The sequence below is a fragment of the Pteropus vampyrus genome, unplaced genomic scaffold (genome assembly GCF_000151845.1).
Source record: "Pteropus vampyrus isolate Shadow unplaced genomic scaffold, Pvam_2.0 Scaffold31, whole genome shotgun sequence".
Taxonomy (NCBI): domain Eukaryota; kingdom Metazoa; phylum Chordata; class Mammalia; order Chiroptera; family Pteropodidae; genus Pteropus; species Pteropus vampyrus.
Window position 1 is genome coordinate 10,365,489 of NW_011888812.1, and position 17,140 is coordinate 10,382,628.

Below are 17,140 nucleotides of genomic sequence, written 5' to 3' on the forward strand. Positions count from 1 at the left end.
AGTCTTGTTTTTTTATGACTTTTCCTACTACCTTAGACAAATGACTTCTAAATTTATATTTCTAGCCCTGAACTCCCCCTGACCCATACATCTAGTATCCTCATATTTCTCTATGTGTATGTCTGACAGTCACCTCATTTGAACATGTCAGAGACAGAACTCCTCAGCTTTCACCCTTGAATCTGCCTCTCCTCTTTGGTTTCCCATATCAGTGCCCAGAGTTACACTCTATCATTCTAGACTCCTCTTTCCCCACTCCCACCCCCCCACATGCAGTCAGTTAAGAAGGTTTACTGATCTTACATTCAAAGTAGTTCTTGAGTCTATGGCCATGCTACCCTGAACAAACCCGATCCCGTCTGATCTCGGAAGCTAAGCAGGGTCGGGCCTGGTTAGTACTTGGATGGGAGACCACCTAGGAAGACCAGGTGCTGTAGGCATAAAAAATAAGAGACTGTAAACTGACAAAGTCTTTGCAATCTGTGAGGTCAACCAAGGGTTGTCTCGCCTAAAAAAAAAAAAAAAAGTTCTTGAATCTCAGACCTTTCTTCTTGAGTCCCATCATCGCCTAGTTCTTAATTGAACTTTTGCAGTCTTTCCCATCCATTTTACTGTAGAGTCAAGTGAGCTATATATGAAGAAGATCTGACTATGCTGCTATTCTTCTTTACTTAAAACAATTTAAAGGTTTCTCCATCACCTATAGAATGAGTCACACAAGGCTTTCTGTGTCCTGATCTCTGCCTTTCTCTTCAGCCTCAATTCCAGCAACTCCTTGCCTTCAAAACTACTCTTCAATTATACCGAACTCAAGTCCTGGTAGTTCCCCTTATCTCATGTTGTTTCTCATCAGGATGCCTTGTTTAGGCCCTGCCTGTGGCACGACCACCCCATCTTTTCACCTGGATAAACTCCCACTGCAGCACTCATCTCAGGTAGCACCTTCTCCAGAACACCTTTCCTCAGCAGTCCTCTACCTTAACCCACCAAGTGGGCTAAACCTTGTCTTTATATTTCTAAAGCTCCCTGTCATTACATTATCCACATATTTTGAAATCAGTTTGTCTTCTCTATTAGACTTTTAGTCCTTTAAGCACAGAGCCCATGCTTTATTGAATTCTATCATCCTAGTGCCTAGACCAGTCCCTGGTACAGAGAGGGCTCTTAAAAACTGTTTAATTCTCTATGTGAATTAAATCTGACAACTATTAAAATACAAGGACATCAACCACAAAATAAAACAACCCAATAAAAAAATCGTAAAGAACTTGAATAGACATTTCTCCAAAGAAAATATACAAATGATCAGTAAGCCATGATGAAATGAAAAGATACAGTGAAAAGACGCTCAACATCACTAATTATTAGAGAAATGCAAATCAAAACTGCAGCGAGATACCACCTCACACCTATTAGGATGGCTACTATTAAAATAATAATAATAACAAATATTGGCAAGGATGTGGAGAAACTAGAATCCTTGTGTATTATTGTTGGGAATGTAAAATGGTACAGCCACCATGGAAAACAATAGGGTGGTTCCTCATAAAATTAAATATAGAATTATAATATTCAGCAATCCTACCTCTGGGTCTATATCCAAAAGAATTGAAAGCAGAGACTCAAAGAAATATTTGTGCACCCATGTTCATAGCAGCATTATTCACAGTAGCTAAAATGTGGAAGCAACCCAAGTGTCTTATCAGTGGATCAAGGGATAAGCAAACTGTGGTATAGACATATAATGGAATATTATTCAGCCTTAAGAAAGGAAGGAAATTCTAACATATGCTACAACATGGGTGAACCTGAAGGCACCATGCTCGGTGAAATAAGCCAGTCATAAAGACAACTACCGTATGATTCCATTTATATGAGGTACTTAACAGTAGTCAAAATCATAAAGACAGAAAGTAGAATGGTGGTTGCCAGAGGCTCAGGGAAGGGTGGAACGGGAGGTTGTTTAATGGGTATAGAGTTTCAGTTTTGCAAGATGAAAAGAGTTCCGGAGATGGATAGTGGTGATGGTTTCATGACAATGTGAATATACTTAATTCCAGTGAGTCGTACACTTAAAAATGGTTAAGATGGTAAATTTTTGTTATATGTGTTTTACCACAATAAAAATTGAACAAAGCAAAAATAAAAGAAACCATAGGACAGGTGAAGAAGTCTAAGTGTTAGTAAACTTATTGAATTGGCATCATTGTGCCCCAATACAGACAGCATCCAACTTTCTCTTCATGATCCTACCGTAGGACCTAGTAGTTCCCAAATAACCAGTCTCGGGTATGGCCAGAGAATCTGTAACTTTATTAAGCAACCCAAATGATTCTGGTGAACAGACAAATTTGGGGAACTGCCTAGGCTACATTATTGTAAAGGAATGATTGAAGAAAGGTTTATCTGGATATCGTAAAAAACAAAAGAGATTTTTTTTTATTGTGGTAAATACACATAATAAATTTGCCAGTTTAACCATTGATAAGCGTTACAATTAAGTGGCATTAAATACATTCACAGTGTTGTGCAACCGTCCCCACTATCCATTTCTAGAACTTTTTCATCATCTGAAATTGAAACTCTGTACTCTGTTAAACAGTAACTCCTCATTTCTCGCTACCCCACCCCCAGCTCCTGGTAACCTCTATTCTACTTTCTGTCTCTATGAATTTTCCTATTCTAGGTACATTGTAAATGTGGACAGATAATTGATTTTTAACGAAAGTTTAATTGCTTTCTTGCCTGGAGGCATGAGTCTGGGTGAAGGGGAGCAAACATTAATTGGGTGCCTTGACATGACAAGCAAGGTCACATTCAGATTTACTGGGTTTATCTCAAGCGATAGAAAATTGTATTTATAAACTTTGGTTTCATGAAATCATAAAGGTTTCTTTTATCCCAATTATTTTTATCATGACCTATGTATGTGTTCATCATAAAGTCTACTCATTCAAAATAGTTACTGATTAGTTGGTGATATGTAACCTAATTTTCTCATAAAAATTAATAAGCATCTTTTTTTGTATGTACAAAAGTTGTCTTTATTATTTTTTAAATTTTTTATTTTTCAATTACAGCTGGCATATAATATTATATTAGTTTCAGGTGTACAACATAGTGATTAAACATTTATATAATTTACAAAGTGATCACCCCAATGAGTCTAGTACCCACCTGACACCATACATTGTTATTATGATATTATTGGCTATATTCCCTATGCTGTACTTTCCATCCCTGTGACTGTTTTTATAACTGGCAATTTGTACATAATCATCTTTTGAAAAATCTCTTTTCAGTTATATCATTCTAAGGTTTTTCTCCAATATCAAGGCCCAGCAGAAAAAAAATAAGATTACTATTAAAATGGTTCTAAAATTCAAAAACAGAGGAATTAGGGCTTTATAGTTTCTTCTCATAAAAGGTGTCTATACTTCAAGCCATTGCAGAATTGAAATTTCAAATCATCCTGTTCCCAACATTTAGATGCCCCAACGAGGGAAGAGACTTCTTCAGCGTGCAGCATACTACTCAGGGGAGAAAGTCTCTTCATCTTGTCTAGAGCAGATACTTCAGACTTTTGTTCTAGAGGTCCAGGAAAGATCTACTACTTGGAATATAGAGCCAAGAAAATGATTGTTTTGTCTATTTTAACCATATTCCTCAAACTTTTCAAGCCAACTCTCTGTGACATACTCACCACCTTTACTTCCTGACAGTGTAAGTCTCACCCATCAGTAATATAGTATGACAGCACCTAATTCTGTTTTTTGTACAAAACTATGGAGCAAGTAGCACTACATGTTACTTACTTAAACCTTGCGTTGTAAAATTGTATCTGATATCTGTTCTCCTGAGGTTGGACCACTGTATTGTGATAAACCATTGGTCTAATAGGTCTTCCTACCCATTCCTGTTCTCCATTTAAAAATGAAGAAGTATTCTAACATCCAATTCTCAAACCTCTAAGGGCTCTTCTGATAACCTACATCAATCAGATGTTGACCCCTGGATTCTATAATTCTCTTTGTTACAGACCTTCTTTGTAACTTTGAACGAATTATTTATTTTAAACACTTAACTTTCCACACCACTGTTCATTGAGCATAAAACCGGGGTAATAATACCACCTCTAGAAAAAAGGATTCATGATTTAGTGGGTCTGTTTCCCTACTTATATCTGGATAGGAAAATGCCTTCTTACTCTTCCTTCTGAATTCTCCCTTTTGGTTCCTGGCCCGAATGAAGAATAGCTCTTCTTGCCAGCATCCGTGGCTGCCAAGAGGAACTTGACTGCACTGCCTTTAAAGTGGTGGAGCACAGCCTTTACCGGCAGGCTTGGAGGATCTGGCACCCTGGAGAATCCCAGGAGGCCCCACCCACACCCTCTTTGGGAGGTTCTTTTTCCTAATGTTGTAGTGGGACTTGCATCAATATGCAGGGGAGCCGTCTTTCCTACAAAAAGCTTGCTTTTCCTCCCACAGTTGTGGGGAAGGTGGTGAGGGGGAAGTAGGAACTGGGTATAATATTGGCAGATGTTTTGAGCACTCCAGATAAAAATGTTTGATAAATAGTCTTGTTTTTATTGCCTTACTATACTGCTTGTTGGGGAATTGTGTTTTCTTTGGTCACTTGCCAATGAAAAAGGTTAGCCTTTTCCTGAATGTAGGATTGTTTCTTTAACTAGTTATGTTGGTGTAGAACAAGATAGATAACTGCTGCTGAAATTAACAAATCAAGATTGGATCATGGTGATGCTCATTTCTGCTCAGTCCCCTTTCCAGTTCAGTGACAGCTGCAACCAATATAAACAAGGTTTTGATGGGGCTGTCTTTTCTCACCTAGTCGGAGCTGGAGTATTTTCAATTTAGTTCCTTCGCTCTGATGTCCAAGACTTTAAAGGATTTTCTCTCTGCCCCCCTCCCCCAATTTGTTACTGTTTTGTGGCATCCAGTCGGAAATAGTTTCTCATTTAAATGCCTCGTGTAAAGGAAGGGTCACTTTTTAAATTTCCCTACCTTGTATCCTCTAGTTTCTATTTTAGTACAAAATAGTTATAGTTTCATTTTCTTTGAGGCTATTTTTCAGTTGGGTTTTTTGTTTTTTGTTTTTTGGTTTTTTTTGGCCCTCTCTCAAATTTCTTTCCCGGTTCACAGCAGAAGAAGCAGCTAGCATAACTTTTCTGAATCAGAAGCTGGTAGAGCTAAATGTGTATAGTACTTTGATCTTTGCCTTAATGTGTTTGTATTGATCTAGGGTGTATCTTTTGGCTCTGGGCATTCGGAATTAAAGTTAAAGCCTTTAACCCATCTCTTCAAACAAAAAGGAAACAAGCTCTCTTGCAATGTGAAGGACCGAGGTCACACATGAGAGTTAATTTATTAGAAATGACGTATTTCAATGTCATACTGGGTTCCTAAGCAGTATTGCAGAATGTCCTTCCCTGAAGCTCTTTGTTTTGTTTTTAATAGAATAGAGTCTGGCTATGAGGAATGAATTATGTACACTTCTACTTGAAAGCATGGGATGGACAAGTTATCGCTTGAAGTCACTTACTCTTTAGAACAAATAAGTTGTATTTAGCTCTAAGAGAATTTTAACACTGGCTTATTTGGGAGAATTAAATGAGCCTGAGGCTAGTTTATGGAGACGAGCCCTTCTAGATACTATTTTTTATTCTTTGCCAACCCCTAATTCCCACTCACTTATGGTAAGTTTCAAGTATGGACAGTTCTAAGATGTGGTCAGTTCCCATGACTGCTTAATAAAATATGAATTTCTCACGTTACTTGAAAGACTATATGTGGGAGGTCTTGATTTGGTCTTTGCATCTTCTAAGGAGTACATCGTGGTTTAATAAGTCTCATCTGAACTCCACAAAGATGGTGATATTCATCTTAGAAAAGAAAAAAATTTGCATACCTCCCTATACTGTGTTCTATGCTACCTAAGCCATTTGCTTATGAAACTAACCTTTAACAATAGCCTGAGTTCTCTTCCTTTCTCCTCAGTCAGTTATCTGTTAGTGCCTTCTTTTGCTTTTCTGCTGTCAGATGAAGAAAAGTTGTCAGAGGCAGAACAACCCTTATAAACGTTTCTGTAGCAGGATACCAGGATCCTAGATTAATGTAGGAAACAGAAGACATAAGGTCTAGAAATCCTCAGAGTGACCTTGTATGACAGATAAGATATTTATATGAAGAAACATCAGCCCCTGTGACCTAAATTAAGCTCCTTAATCTCTCAATGTCATTATTTCTCTGCTTGTAAAAGGGGAATAGCAATACCAATCACTATCTTCCTCTGGAGTTTAGGAGAAATTTAATGAGATAATGAACTTAATTCTCTTACAAGGGAATATATTGTTGACTTTTAGCAGAGTGAACTATTTGGAGGTCCCTAAGGGACCTGACCATCTATTACCTCTTCCACCACTCAAATAGAACTATTGTAGAAAGCTAACCCACTGCCAAAAAGTAAGCCATTTATTCAGTGGATAGATCAGGCCTAGTGTGAAAAAAAACGGATTTTGATCTTTTCTTTGGAAGAGCTATCCCTAGATAGGCACAAAGATGTCCTTTTTCCTTTTTTTCTTTTATAAAAAATCAGAACAGAGGTGTAATTGTGTTTGATGGCTCACTTTGAGAGAATGTTAGGTTCAATCCTGGAACACATTAAATCAGATGATATACTTTTTAAAAGTCTCTAGAAAATGCTTTCTAAATGGGAGTAATATTGCCCCCAAGGAGGCAAATATTGGTTCTTTGAGAGGCAAAACAAAATTAGATATTTACAAGGTTGTGGCCCTCCAATACACACACATGTCTATATATATATTCAGTATATCTAATGTATTAAAATTTCATGGAGCGGTGGAAACTTGGAAAAAATATCTAAAAATGAAAGAAAAAAAAGGTTGAGAAACACTGCTGTAGTCTAGAATAAGCATATGGTTGTCAATTACTCTTCTAGACATTTTTGTCCCTAAGCATAGGTAAGCTGCAGATTGTCAAGTCGAATGCAGATTGCCATCGATTCCTTCAGACGAACAGGAACTGAGTTCATAGAAAACTTGAAAGAAATGAAATTCATACCCTAAGGGATGATGATCTCAGAGAAACAAACATAAAATCTACCCGTTAGAACCAATACTTTGTACTTAAATAAATGTGGTTAAATCTTTAAGGTAAGAGATTCCTTTTTTCTCCTGCCTATTTAGCCTTGACAGAAAGGCACATCAAGGGTAAGAATGATCTTCAAAGAACTTCAGGGAAAAAGCCAGATTGGGAGAAAGGAGAGGGTGTGGACCCCACAGGCAGGAAGGGAATAATTATCTAAATAGTAATGTAAAGTGCAAAGCAGCAAAAACAAGAAATACAGTGGGAATTGGCACTGAAGTATTTAATAAATTTTAAGTTTGATGTTGTTGCTGATATTAATAGGCATTTGAATATCCAAAGTATTTTTCCTTCCATCCTCCTCATATGTCATATAGTTTTTTCATACCTTTTGAATGGATGAGATGACCCAAAATTGACTTGCTATGTGCTATGGAATTTGGAAGAGGCCCTGTGTGATGTTAGCCTTAAAATAATATAATGGCCTTAGTTTTTAAAAAATTTTTTTGCCCCAGTCTCTGATCCTTACTTGCTTAATCTTCCTATGTTTTGATACACATCACCATAACTCGGAAGAAAAAGAAGCAGTGATTATTCCTCCCTGCTTACCCATTTCACAGTGATGCCCTCGACACTGAGTACTCTTTCTCTAAGCCAAGCATTTGCGAAGCATTAGTTGCTGTGGGCATTTAACTGTCTTACAGAAATCTACCCCAGTCCCCTGTTTATTGATTTCTTAAGATCATAAAAGAAAATGAAGTGAATTGGAGAAAAGCCTTCAAGCCCCCTGATCTCCATTCCTACCCTAATTTCAAAATCTAACATATTGTCCTTTTAGTAGTTACTAAGATCCCCGCCCTTCAACTTCTCTTTGTTACCCACTGGGTGGGTGTAACCAAACCCCAGTCACACTGTGGCCCCAGCAGCTGGGCTTCTCTCTCTCCCCCATCACATTGCAGACATTCTTTTCACATCATTTTGTCCCCTCTGCTGCATTCCCTCCACTTGGCATCATTCCCTCCACGCAACCTTCAGTTTCAAGGGACAGGAGTTTGCCAAGGAGATGCTGGCAGAGAGGGTCCAGTTCTTTCCTTTCTATCTGAAGAGCCCAGTGTCACTCATTAGCATATGAGAAGAATGGTTGTAAATAAACATCAAATGAGGTTAAGGAGCTGCAGCTCATCAATATTAATGAAGTCCACCTCACAGCCTTGGAGTGAGGTACTGATGGCTCTAATCACAAGAAGCCGTTTCATAAGGCCTCCAGTTACAAGGCAGGAAGGGTTAGATTCAGCCGGTTGGAATGTTTGTCGTTTTACAACCCCAGGAATGCTTCAGAGAAAGGCTGTCTGATACCAGATCTGTGTTTGCAAGGCCCCTCTTGTGTTCAGATTACATCTGTTTGTCTCAACAGGTGGAAGGCTAGAGGAAGAAGGCTGTATCTGCTAAGCAGACTCTGGGGTGGGAACACTCCAGGTCAGTCTGCAGTTCCCAAGTCAAAAATGAGGTCCCAGAGTACTAGGGATTGGTCTCTTTGCGCCTTTCATCATTAACCCCATGGAACTCAAACTCTTGTTTCCAGTGTACTGACGGAAGATCTGGAGACCTTCTAAGCCCAGCCTAATAAAGGGATGAAGAAACTCCTGTTCCCTCATGTGCCAACTACCAGTAGGTCTCTTCTCAGAATGTGTTTGATTCCTGTGCCTTTAATTAGAAGATTCAAAGGATAATAAGTACAGCTATTATTTATTGAACACTTACTATGTCCCAAGCACTGCACTAAACATTTTTGATATGTTATATAATCCTCACACTAAGCTTGTGAAGATGATTCCCATTTCACAGGTGAGGCAAGTGAAGCTCACAGAGTTTATGGTTTATGTAACATGTCTAAGATCACACATGCAGCAAGTGACAGATCTAGATCTAACTTAGCGGTCCATGCTCTTAATCACCGCCCTCTCTGGCATCTCAGAGTCAGTCATGTAAAGTATGTGAGCTTTTGTGCATTTCTTCTCTTTCGTAAGAAGCGTGCCCTTTCTTCTCCAGCTCAAGAGACCAAACACAAAGTAGTTCTCTGAAAGTAGAATCAGAAGACTTTAGAATTTTTTAAAAATCAAAGCCTTTGAAATTACTTTAGAAAGGAAACTTTCACTACATGTGTTTTTCTTTGTATATAAATTTGGGGCAGTGGGATATGTGCTATGAGTGTGTGTGTGGCAGGGGGTGGGGGTTAGCAGTGACACTGATTTATCCACTTCCTCAGGCCAGTTCTTTTTATCATGAAGCACACACCTTGCGTGAGGTCAGTGATTGTGGAACACAAAGAAGCCACTTGGCCCTCATGGCTGATTTGAGCCTATGATCCTAGCCTCAATTATGCTGTTTCAACAATTGAACCCTGGTTTATTGCCTAAAGTTCATACTATCAACTTCTTTATCTCTGATTTCTTTGGGGCCCCCAAAGAGAACCTCATGCTTCATCAAATGGTTGTTATCACAAAAGGTACACCTGACTGTTTTTAAAGCAGCTCTTAGTGAAAGGATCTGAGAGTGAAACAGCCACTTATCTTTCCTCTCCTTTCCTCCTTGAGAACTCAGGGACCTTACTTGGTAATTTTTACTTAGGCAAAACGCCCAGGAATGTTTCCACGGAATGGCACCCAAAGCCCACCCATGCAGGAGCCCTTCCTGCCACCAAGTAACCAAGACTGGGAAGCAATTGAAACTGGGCCTTCCTTTCCCAGGCCTGTGGCTGTCAACTTGGCTCAGAAAGAGGCAGACTGATGACTTTGTCTCCTCACCCAGTCACACTACCACACAGTTCTCATTTGAGCTTGAAGTCACATGGTTATGCTTCTTATGGCCAAACAAGGATGCGCTGTTTCCAGTTCTTTGCACCCTGGGTTTGGCCTGGGCATCCTTAGTTGAAACTATCAGGGCCCCCAAACCCTGAAGCTTTTCTGGGGACAAATTGCATGCAGTGGTAGAGAGGAGGAGCTGAGCTGTGCAGTGAAGCAGTGGATGGTGTGCAGTCGGGATGTTTGCGAGAGCCAAGGGGTTAGTTCATAGCTGCTTTGTATACTCAGGCACACCAGAAAACTCAGATTAATAGGCTGTTTATTCTTCAGCATGTTCCTTGAATCAAAGGCTCTGGATGGTATTATTAAAGAGTGTTTGTGAGAGCGCCCTGGAACACTCCTCCTGGGCTCCGCTCACTGAAGAGGAACGATTGAGTCCTTTCATTTCCTGGGCAGCATCCCTCACGCTCATTGCTCACTGTAGTGTAAAGGTCTGCAGAACCTTTGTTAGAAACAGAATCTTTTGTTCTGTCTTTCTGAAGTTCCATTACCTACAGCACCTTGGTCTGTTGAGTCTAATTATTTAATGTTCTTGTCTTCGAGCTACCTGAACCTGATGAATGCAGTCCACTCTACTCCCTGGGGTAGCCCAGGGAGTTTTTTTGTTTAGGGTTTTTGAGGGATTTTTTTGTTTATGTTGGCTCTATTTGGCACTAGTTGTCCGTCATCTATATTTTTCATGAATTTTTGCCAGGAGGGTCGGGAACATCTACCTGAACCCTATTCTGTGAAGCAAATGAAGTCTTTTTTTTGGCTATTAGAAGATTCCCCTGAATTGTAATTTTAAAACTGTAATGTAACCATCAAATCTTAGGATTGAAGATTGAAGTCTATTGAATTATGGAAGAATTACTTCCTCCACTATCATCCCCTGCAGTAGAGATTTATATTGGAGAGGGCCAAAAAATTACGGGGAAAACTGCTTCTCCACCCCCTCTCCCAGCTCCCTTTCAGCAGCAGCACGTGAGTGACAACTGTACCATATTCTCGCTGGCAGTTAATGTTTCCTGTGGCCTGGAAAATATTGTGTTTTGGGCCTTCCACAACTTCTATACACACACATACACACACGACACACAACCACACCCCTCATGGGCTTGCCTTTAACACAGAGGCATCCAGTTTATTGCAAAGGTGCTCAAAGCTCACTAATCACTGTAGATACTGCAAATACTCAGCACCTTTCAGGCACCCATATTTATCAGACAAATGCAGTACAAATCATAAGCAATAGTTTTGAATCTGGCACAACCCTTCATTACCGCAGCCAGAGGCCAGAACATGAAATTGAGGTCATATATCTGGGGTTAGAACTCTAGAAACCATCTGGTATCTCATAGCCCAGGGTTTCTCCAGGGAGGTGCACCATGGAGCAAAGGGAGTCCTGTCATCCTGAAGATACTGTCCCCTCACGTCCCTCCAAAACCAGCACAGCTGTGTGGACGAGGACTATCTGCCATATATATACTGAGACCAAGATATATATACACACTCTGGCGTTCCGCCGGATTCCTTCCATGAAGTCCATCTGTTTATCCACTTCCAAATCCCAGAAGGCAGTCACCAAAAAGTAAATAGTGAGCAGGGACAGAGTTTTTTTCTTTCTTTCTAGATAAACATGTTCCAATGAACAAAACAGATTTTGCAAACACATTCCATCTAGTAAATCTTACCTAACAGCTGTGCGTGGAAGGTTTGGAGGAAAGAAGGATGAGGCGTGAGGGGGTGGGGGCGAGTCTTAGGACTTGATTAGGAGAATTAGAAAGTTCAGAAATCCACAAGGCCTGGGCAGTTCAGTACTATCCACTTTTTGTTAGATGGAAATTTGCTTCTTTCCTTCATTCTGTCCCGTCATTCCAAACCTGGATCTGTGGTGGGCTTGTCAAAGACAAAGGTCTGGCTGCAGATATCAGCTTCTTCAGCTGAAAAACCAATCTATCACAACTTTAGGGGCCATGTCCTGCATTTCTGACTGAACCCTCTTCCTGCCCTGCTGGCCTTGCTCTTCTCCACTCCTGCTGTAAAGCTCCTCTGGAGTCAGACAGTGGAACATTGCCCCATCAGCCCCGCTAGGCTTCATATCTACCCCTCTGGCTGGAACAGTGAAGGACTGAGTGTAGATCAAAAACGTGGATTCTGAAGATCGGGGACAAGCACAAGAAATCGACCTTATGCCTCAGAAGAAGCCGGATATTTGTGTGTCTCTGTTTGATGTCAAACTGGCTCACTACTGAGGAGTTGTTTTGGTTTTTTTTTTAATGTTCTCCTCACTCCTCATTTGCGGGTCAGATGCTTTGGATAATCCAGTGGAATTCTCTCTGCTTGACTGCTGGTTGCTGCCAGACACAGAGTGCTAAATCCTGTCAGTTGGTGACTTGAAATGATGATGTGTGAAACAGTGCTCCAGTTTAGACATCCTGCGCTCATTTGCACAGACTGCTTTGCCAATTAACCATAGTAGTGAAATGCGGCGACAAACAGGGGACAAGCAGTTTCTGCAGCCTTTGCCTTATCTTCACTCTGGGATCAGAGTACCTGCTCATGCTCCCACCCTCCCCCAATGTCAATATGTGTCTCTAGTAATCCGTTAGCCTTAGAATTCTGTCCTGTTCAATATTGTTCCTTTCCCAGGCCTCGTAGAGCAATTTCTCTAACAGAGTGTAACATGCCAGAGACAAGAAAGAGCATTTATGTGCAGAATAGGCAAATGGAAAGCAAAACACTTGCTGCTGGTTCCCTTCTTCAGTCTTTGCATTTGCTGTTCTCTCTTTCCCCAGATTACATGCCTGTCTCCTTCTCATCTGGTTAGGTCTCAGCTCAAAAGATAACCTTCTCTAAAAGGATATCCTTGACCACCCCGCCTTATAATGTCACTCCATCTCAGTCACTCCATATCACACCATCCTGTTTTATTTATGGCACTGCCTGATTACTTTCTATAAGTATTTTTATTTATTTGTCTACTTATTGTTTATCTCTCTCCCCACATACACATACTAGAATTTAAATTTCATGAAAATAGGGATTTTGTCAATCATAACCACTGCTGTTTCCACAGAACCTAGCATAACCTCTTAATATTTGGCACTTAATATTTATTAACTGAATAAATAGGTAGGAATGTAGCAATTAGGAACTTCCAAAGCAAATATATGTTTATTATCAGGAGATGGTAAAGAGGACAAATAGTTTGAGGAATGGAATAAAAATATAAGGTTTCTCATACTGATTTTTTATAATGGTTTTAATTACAAATTGTATGTGTTGAGTCGAAGATCACATAAATTGAGTCACTCTTCATTTCTTCTGATTCATACTAAACTGCTCCTTGCTGAGTAGGTTAAGTCAGGGTCATGAGGACCAAGTACTGCACTCTTCCTTTGCAAGCCGGCATAATTGAGGCCACAGAGGATGCCCACTTCCAGATCTCCACTGGACAGTGCCTGGCTTTGCTTTCCCCAGAGCAGGTGGCAATTTAAGGCAGTATAAAGTCCAGCCTGGATGTCTTCATCCAGCCTTTATTTATTACATTCTTGCCTGCCTCCCGTTCCCAAAGAGACCACATTCCTCTTTGCAGCTCAGGGGCCCTGCAGCTCTTTCCATGGTGAGAGCCATGGAGGGTGGATGGGTGTGTCTTATATCTGACCTGCACAGTTGTGACACAGTATGACTGAGAGAACTTGTCCTTTTAGCCTGGCAGACACATGGTGCTCATCTCCTCAGAAGTCCTTCACCCGAACGAGAAGTAGTAGCTTCTCAGAAGTTATCCTTTGTCTTGTTGGGGCAAGATCAGTGCCTAGTGTCAAGAGAGAGATATTAAAGATTAAAGAGCCTCCACCAGGAAAGGGGATAGTTTTGCCTGAATCTCTTAATTTGTTTTTCCCCCCGTACAAGTGCATTCATGTTGCTGGGCTCCTGGGCTTACTCCCCGGCAGTTTGTAGTCATTATTCTCATGACTTTGTGGTCTCATTGATATTAGAATGTGTTTCAACAGCTGTAGGTGATGCTTCCACGCTCCACTGCTTTTTCTCTTACGTTGCTAACAACTCTTCTGTTGGTTTCAGCCTTTAGCCAAGCCCACCCCATCCACACCCCACTCTTTCCCGGTCTTTTATTGATGCCATGTTGACTTTGTATGGTTCTGTTAGTTCAGTTTTTCTGAGCACCTGCAGTGAATTAGCCATTTCTGCTTGCTGCTAGGGATCACCCAGGCCTTTGATCTTTTTGATATCTGTACTTTTGGACATGTTGAAGGACACTCTAACCCCACCAAAGTACATAAAAGGTGCTATAGTCTCTGTAGCCCGACCTTCCAGACCAGCATGGCTTAGAACCAGAAGATATTAATGTAAATACGGATGTTGATACAATCCATTAAATGTTTACTGTGCACCATATATGTTCTAAGCACTTAACATGACTATGCCATTTAATCTTTACTTGTAGGCCTAAAAGGACGTGCGTGAACTGACCCCAGTTATTTCTCTAACCTCATCTCTTATTCCTTTCCCTCTTGTTGTCTTAGCTCCAGCTACACTAGCTTCTATGCTCTTCCTCTTATCTAATAGGCACGCTCCCTCCTTAAGGCCTTTGCAGTGGCTGTGCCCTCTGCCTAGGGTGCTCTTCCCTCATATGTCTGCCTAGGTTACTTTTTAACCTCCTTCTATTCTTTGCTTAGGTGTTGCCTTCTCCATGACACTTACCTAGACTACTCTCTATAAAATTGTACCACCACTAGCACCTCATACTCCCTATGCGACTTGCTCTATTCTATTTTTTTCCATTATTTGTATCACTAACTTACTATGTAGTTTATTTTGTTTATTATTTATCATCTGTTTCTCCAATATAAGATAAGTTTCATGAGGGCAAGGTGCTTTTCTATTCCCTAATGTATCCTAAGTTCCTAAAAGGCAATATCTGGCACATAGTAGGTGCTCCATAATTCCTGGTGCAGGAATGAACTTTGCCCCTTCAAAACCCTATGAGGTAGTTGTTTCTGGTTGCCTCATTTTAAAGATGATGGAATTGAAGTTCAAAGAATATAAGTAACTATCTTGCCCCAGATCATTCATCTAACAAGTAGTGGAGCTGGGATCTGAACTCAGGATTGACTAATTCTAAAGAATGTGCTTTCAAGCTCTAGGTCAAAAGTCCTCAGATTTTAGTATGCATAAGAATCACCTGAGCTATTTGTTTAATTGCTGATTCTGATTCCAGAGGTCTGGGATATAGACGATCCATGAATCATACTTGGAGATACATTGGGATATACTACATTGTCTTTAAGGTTTCTGATCTCCATAGAGAGTCATAGAGATGAAGTCCATTGAACATTTTTGAGTGCCTGCTATGTTACCGGTTCCTGTGGCACATAAAAGCAAGGGAGATAGAGTACTTACTCTCAAGACTTGGTCTGTTGGTGGTGATGGGGCAAACAGATACATATATCATAATTAGACTATGAGTAAATCATGGAATACTTAAAATAACATGCTTTGGATTCAGGTAGACCCATGGTTTCAAAGCCTGAATGTGCTACCTACAAGTTATGACACTGCACAAATGACTTAACCTCCCTGTGTCTGCAGGTAATATGAGAACAATGTTTATCCCATGGGACTAAATGAGGTAATGGGTGTACAGCACTCAGGAAAGTAGCTTACAAACATAACTAACGCCAGGAGGCTATATATGAGAAGTGATAAATAAATGGCTTAGAGACAGTAAATATAGAAAAACTCAGAAGAAGAGCTTTACAGTCTTACAGCCTACTCTTTTAAAGTTTGAGTACCAGTTTTTTTGTTTTTAATATAAACTACATGGAAATCTTTTCAAAATATACGTAAATGTAATACTCTTCCCTGCATTAAGTATAATTTAACTTATCTTGGCATCTAAGTATCAGCTTTATAAACAAATTATTTTATTGTGCTGGAAAACACTGTTGTCTTCAGAGCTTATTGAAGTGTACCCTAAATGCATCTAGATTGTATTTTAACTTTTTTCCTACTTCTCTGTTTCTGTCATACTGTTAATGCCTAATTCCTCACTGCTATCCTTGCACCTGCCTTTTATAGTTCCTTTTTTCTCTCCCAGTTTACTTTGTCTAATCTGCATAGAGCTTAAAACCTAAATGGCCAAGCTTATTAAAACTCTATCATCAGAGCTTATCTTCAAAGCCTGTATTTAACCTCATAAGCTTTAGTGTGTGAACTTTGTGACATCCGTTTTGCCCACTTAGAGACTTATTAGCATCTAGATGTTTGAGATCGCCTATTAGTTAAGTTTTGAATACATTAAGTATTACCATGTAGGGTACACACACCTGGAGGAAACATTTTCATTGTTCTCAGCATTGGAAGTTAGTCCATTTTGTAACTCCACAATTTAGAAAAGCCTTGAGAATCACAGAGTCGTAGATCTGGCCTCTTGCTCTCAAATAGATATTTGATTGTTATCTTCATTTTACAGATGAAGAAACTAACACCTAAAGAGGAAGTAGCTTGCTCAGGTGAACTAGTCTGGCAGAACCAAGGCAGGGTTTCAAGTCTCCTAAGGTATTCCTTCTGCTCAGCCACACTGTTCCCAAGAGGAAAAAAATCATCTCAGTCTGTGGAGAGGAAGGAAAACCATCAAGAAATGTGATAAGAGATGAGAGAAATGAAATCTAATTGTATTGTAACTAATCAATTTTAGCCCTGACTTTGATAACGGGTTTTCCTCCCCAACCCTGCTGTCATTTGAAGGGATGTATAACCTTACTGTGCCCCTAGTGAGCCTGGACTGTGAACATATAAAGACAGGACCAAGGGGCATTATAATAAGATCCAGAAGCATATAAAGGATTATAAAATATGGTTATCAGCATTGTACCCTCTTTTCATTATGGACAAAACAAGGTGATTGAGATGGGGGTGGGAGATAGAGCCACTGAGAATGAGGGACATGGAAATATGTTTCTGAAGGAAGGTGCAGAGTTGACAATTTCTCTGAGTAGTGGCTGGCTGGCTTGCTTTCCTTCCTTTCTTTCTTTGACAGCTTTATTGAGATATAATTTCCATACCATAAATCTGGGTAGCTTTTTATGAAATAAATTTTATTCTTCTGATTGCAAGAAAATAGAAATTTCCCATAATCCACAAACCCAGAATTAA

At 39.9% G+C, this 17,140-nt stretch overlaps 1 protein-coding gene and 1 non-coding gene across 3 annotated transcripts in view; both read left to right on the forward strand.

Annotated features, from left to right (window-relative positions):
* Positions 1-17,140, forward strand: part of CUNH11orf49 (chromosome unknown C11orf49 homolog) — a 139,985-nt gene that overhangs the window by 86,078 nt on the left and 36,767 nt on the right. The gene's annotated exons all lie outside the window — the stretch shown is intronic.
* Positions 322-440, forward strand: LOC111737796. Its single transcript, XR_002779582.1, has one exon. It is a non-coding gene; the product is annotated as a 5S ribosomal RNA (ribosomal RNA).